The following is a 5,764-nucleotide window of genomic DNA, read 5'->3' on the forward strand; positions in this document are numbered from 1 at the left end:
GACCTCAGCTATCCCTCATTACTTCCCAAAGTCATCACCATGGTTTTGAAGACTAAGCTTCCAGTACCCAAACGCTGGACGGACACCCAAACCACAGCAGAGTCTGCGGTCTGCCCTGTCATCTTTTCAGCAGCTCCTTTCTTGATAGGAAAGATCAAAGGTTTCCCTCTCAGAATCCCCATCTGATCCCACCTTAGCCAATTACTAGATGCTGGGACTGTAGCATCATTTCTTTGAGCCTTGAAAACCATAATTTCCTTGAGACTGGAAAGCTTTGGACATGAGATGATTTCAAAAGCTACACCAACAATTTCCTGGAAGGCTGAACAAGCCTGAAAAAGAAACCATGGAACTTGGGGCTGGGAAGATGGCTCAGCAGTTAAGAGCACTGGCTGCTCTTGCAGAGGACCTGGGTTTGGTCTCCCTGCACCCACAGGGTAACTCACAGCCACGGGTAACTCCAGTTTCAGGGGATCCAATGCCTCTTCTCCACAGGTGCTTCACACATGTGGTCCACATGTGTATACTCAGACAAATACACACATAAAATAAATAAAATAGTAAAAAGGAAAAGAAACTAACAGTGGAGCAAAACTCACCTGTAAATGTTCTGTAGCTGAGAACTTGTGTATGCGTGCGTGCGTGTGTGTGTGTGTGTGTGTGTGTGTGTGTGTGGTGGGGGAGGGGGCTATTCTGCACTATAAACAGTTCAGTTTCCCAGCCACACAGCTGCCTGCTCTACTCGTTACCCAGCCTTTCTGAGCCCACCCTGCACTGATCACCTACAACAGAGAATGGTGTGGCACTGAGCAAGGGGTTTTTCTTTCTATCTTGCATAGACTGCAGCGCCGCCCAACACGGCCCCCTCCCCCAACGCCATGCCTATGATAAAGACTAGATACCATATTGAAGTTTCTGTGACAGTGGAGGACTGGAATGTTGCAGATCAAGAGCCAAAAGCATCACTGGCTGTCTTCAGTCTCCTTAATAGGCATTTTTATCACCCACCTCCGTATCTGACCTGACAGGCTTTAACTATCAGGAGGAACCTTTAAGCCTATGGAATATGTCAGCTCTCCAGCCCACTAGCTTCCGATGACCTAACTGCTAAGCAGGACAGGACATCAGCCAACGTCTGGGACCTGTGGCAAAGATTTCCTCACTTTGTTAAAACCTGCCTACCGATGTCTTCACACCTCCATCTGGTACCCAGGCCTTGGGAATATACTATCTTTTAGTAACCTTTCGGAGAACAAGGTATGTTTTGCATGATAATTAAGTTAACCTGTGTTGTTTGGGTTGGTATGAGACCCTCACCTATCTTTTTTTTTCTTCCTTTATTAGTATCAGGTTTAGTTGTTTTGGGCAGACAGCCACCTGGGCTATCTCAAGAAGATGTTGTCCTGAAACTTAATCTGCCCAGTGACCTCCCTGCAAAGCAGCAGATCACAGGAGGTGAAACCAATTGACCCCAGCCTGTCAATGCAAGCCTGCGACTCCAAAACAAAATTTGCTTTTGTAGTTTCTCTTTTTCTCCTCTTCCAAGGTAGTTAGTTAGAGCAGGCAGCCTGGTGGGGGTTCTCGCCAATGGCCATCCTATGGAAACTATGTGGGGCCAAAAATGTTGCAAACGCTTAGACGTAAACTCTCATAAAATGAGAATTTAGCTGTGAGACACAGAGCAAACAGTTTGTACAGGTCAAGGGGATATTTCTGTCCCTGATCTATTGACTCCATCTTCACCGTGTCTAGAAACGGAAGTCTTTCTGGGTGGAAGGCATGTTCTTCATGTGATCCATCACTCCTTGCGGTGCGTCCACCACGTTTCCCACAAGCCACAGTCCCTGGATGATCCTAGCATCAAAACCTCTCATAGGTAAGGCTGGGCCTGAGCAAATGCCTGGGTCAGGAGGAAAGAGGCCAGGGGAGAAGGAAGGAAGAAGGGGGAGGCATTGGTAGATTGATAATTGGAGTAAAGTCTCAAAAGAAAAACAAGGAGCCTCCTGAAGGAAGAGGACCGCTGTTGTGTGGAGTGTGACACTTGGTCTCTATATGCTGTCGCTATTCTGGGAGCCTGTGAAGCCATTCTAGGGTGAGGTTTGTCTGAAAGAAGTAGGCCACTGGAGTAGTGAGACAGGTCTTTGAGTCATATTCTCCCTGGCTCCTTCCTATTGTCCTCTCTTCTTCCTGGTGTCTAAACTCGAGGAAAAGCCTCCGTATATCCTTCTATACCCGGATGCTCAGCCAGAGCTCATGGGGCCAAGTGACTGTGGAATGAATGCTTTAAGCCAAAGTAAGTCTTCCCTCCCCTTAGGCATTTCCATCAGGGATTTGGTCACAGTGATGGGAAAAGTGACACACAACCGTCCCACGGGACGTCTTTTCCAGCACTGCAGAACAAAGGGAGACAACACTGAATTCGAGGAGGGGCTGGGGAAGATGGCTCAGTGGATAAAGCTCTTGCCAAGCAAGTGTGATGAAGACTTTCAGCCTGAAAACACGTCGACGCCCTGGTGTGGTAGCACATGTCTTTAGTCTCAGTGCCCCTACAGGGAGATGGGAGGTGGAGGCAGGAGAATGTCTAGGAGCTCATGGGTCAGTCAGCCTGCCTTATGCAGACCTTGCATCAACCACAAGGTGGAGGTAAGGACGCATCCGAGTTTGTTCTCTGTTCTTCACGTGTGTGCTGTTCATCCTCAAACCACACACTGAAAACTCACTGTTCCCAGGGAGACACTGCCCCTCCCAATGGCCCTGCTACAGGGCTGATTAACTGATGAGAGCTTCAGCAGTTCTGGTAGATGGGTTGGAATGTTGGGGGTCCAGAGCGCAGTTACCAATGATCTTGGCCTAACCTCAGTCTCCTAAATAGTCTTTCCTTGCCTACCACCCTGGTGACTGACCTAACATTCTCTGGCTGACAGCGAAACAAAACAAAAGAAAACAACAAACAAACAAGGAATGTGTTAGCAAAACCTTAGTGTCCATCAACCAAAAAAGCTCCGAGTGTTGCCAGATAGCATCTGAGGCCTGTAGCTGAGCCGTCTCCGCTTAAAGGTTCCCACCACTGTATTTAAAATGGGCTTTGGATTTTGTTTTGCTTTGCTTTGCTCTGCTTTCTTCCTTCTGTGACATTCACACATGTGCATACAAGTACACATTGCACACAAGGTTGGTGCCAGAACCACAAATGCATGTCACCACACTCACGCCTGATATCTTTGGGGGTTGAGGTGAGGCATTTGGGGACTAAATTCAGGTCCCTGTGCTTGCAAGGCGAGCACTTTACTTGACTGAGCCATCATCCCATACAAGTATAGATTATAATGTCACATCAGTGTTAAATTTACTGATTTATAACTATATTGGAGTTACATACAAGGGTAACCTTATTCTCAAGGAAACTGTGGTGTGTTCAGTGATATACACACACACACACACATATACATACATACATACATACATACATGCGTACATACATATAAAACCTATCCACCCATGTATCCATTCACCATCTATCATTCCCCTAGATAAGTGGCAAGGAAAAGCAATGCGCATTGTTTCTGGTATACTGCATGATGCTTTGACATACATTTGCATCATGCAATGGTAATCATGCCAAGTAGCATAAGTGGTGTTCAATATTGACTCATGGTGAGAGTATTTAATATCTACGCTTTCCCTGGCACTCAGAACCTTTCTGCCAACTGTCATGTGTGTTACTCAGGAGAGCCCTTGTCCTTACTCTCCTGTGTAATCACATTCCTGATCCTTTGACCAACATCTTTCTAATACTGCCATACTGCTGCACACACCCTGGCCCTATAGACTCTTCTGCTCTCTGCTTCTCAGTGTTCTTTATATAGACACACATCAATAGATCATGAGGTTACATTTCTATGCTTGCTTTGTTTCACTTCACGTGAAACATATTGCTGCAAACAGCTTCCTTCTCTGCCTCCTCCTCATCTTCTTCTTCCTCATCTTCTTCTTCCTCATCTTCTTCTTCTTCTTCTTCTTCCTCCTCCTCCTCCTCCTCCTCCTCCTCCTCCTCCTCCTCCTCTTCTTCTTCTTCTTCTTCTTCTTCTTCTTCTTCTTCTTCTTCTTCTTCTTCTTCTTCTTCTTCTTCTTCTTCTTCTTCTTCCCATATAGTATCGTCTATACACCACACTTACTTTATACATCCTGCCATCAGTAGATGCTCAGGATGTCTCCATATGTTAGCTGTCATAAATGATGCTGGAGTAAACAGAGGGTTGAAGGCACGTGATACCATTCTTATTTCTGTAAAATATTTTTTCTGCAGTGGGATGGCTGGATCATAGGACAGTTCTATGTCGAGTTTCTTGAGCATCCACTATACTGTCTTTCATAGTGACTGCCCCGAATTACCTTCCCACTAACAGAACGGGAGGGCTCCCTTTCAAGCCTTGGGGGTTCCCATGCTGACCATTCCATGAAGGACAAACCCTCTCTCCCTGGCATCCCTTCTCTTCCTGTCCTTCACCTCCCTTCCTTTCTCTTTCTTCCTTTTTATTTAAATTTCTTTTTTTTTTCTAAACTTTGACATACAGGAACAAATGAGAGCATTTCAAATCAGATAAGCCAGCCCCAATTAAATGCTGTCCTTCTAAGAGTTGCCTTAGTCATGGTGTCTGCTCACAGCAGTAAAACCCTAGCTAAGACGGTGGAAAATTCTGAGTGATGGAGTCAAATTCTGGCTAAATTTATGTGACACACAGAACACTGGCCCCAAACTCAAGATCTAGTTGAGAAGAGATTTTGGGTGATTATGAATAGTCTGTGGTCAAAGGTGCTCTCTCTCTCTCTCTCTCTCTCTCTCTCTCTCTCTCTCCCTCCCTCCCTCCCTCCCTCCCTCCCTCTCTCTCTCAACATCTTGACACAATCTCAAACCAGATTTCCTGGTCCTTTGGCCCTTACAATATTCCCACTTCCTCTCCTGCTATGTCTCCTGAATCTTAAGTGTAAAAGTAGTGGTATAATTTGTGTGTCCCTTGGGCTTGGACACCCCATGATCAACTGTTCTCTGCATTGTGCCCAGCTGTGGATTGGTATAATGGTGTCTGTCTTTTGCAAAGAGAAACTTCTCAGTATTTGTAACCTTGGCCTTTCTAGCCCAGGCTTAGCAGAGGATCCTGTTAAGGCAGATCCACAAGATTGCCCTGCCCTGATGTCTCCTTTGAGTAATTTTCCATTCACTGGTCCCTCACTCTGTTCCTCGGCTGTGTGAATCTTCCACCTCCCTTGCTACATTTGGAGTTGAGTCCAGGCTCTGTTCTCCTTTGGAACATCCCTACTACAAAGATCTTTCTCACTCTAGCAGATGTCAGAATACCTTTATAACGATGCATTCTTTGCCCTTTTTCTCACAGAGCTGTTAAGACTGGTCAAGACCTGAAAAGAATAAAGAGTGACACAGAGAAGAGTGTGCCATGGAGAGACAGGCATGCAAACAAATACACTTTTTAAAATTAATGCCAAGAGAAAAGAAAGAAAGGAGAGAAGCAGGAAGAGAAAGAGGGAGGAAAAGGAGGGAAGAAGATGCGGGAGGAAGAGAAGGAAGTTGGGAGAGAAATTTGCTCCAAGTGGGAAAAAACAGCAGGTCATAAATTTGCTCAGATATGAAAGGAATTTGACATCTTGCTATTCCATCTCAGAGACTGTTGCTCATAAGGGGTTACCCAGGGCTGGGCTACTGAAACAATGAGCCTGCAGGGCTTAATAGCCCAGTAGGCCTAGACCT

General features: G+C 45.8%; 1 long non-coding RNA gene across 1 annotated transcript; it reads left to right on the forward strand.

The window, feature by feature from the left end:
* Positions 1-593: 593 nt before the first annotated feature.
* Gm5082 lies at positions 594-5,494 on the forward strand. Its single transcript, XR_003950655.1, has 3 exons — positions 594-1,257; positions 1,753-2,643; positions 5,394-5,494. It is a non-coding gene; the product is annotated as a predicted gene 5082 (long non-coding RNA).
* The last annotated feature ends 270 nt before the right edge of the window (positions 5,495-5,764 follow it).

The sequence above is a fragment of the Mus musculus genome, chromosome 13 (assembly GCF_000001635.26).
Source record: "Mus musculus strain C57BL/6J chromosome 13, GRCm38.p6 C57BL/6J".
In the NCBI taxonomy this organism is placed as follows: domain Eukaryota; kingdom Metazoa; phylum Chordata; class Mammalia; order Rodentia; family Muridae; genus Mus; species Mus musculus.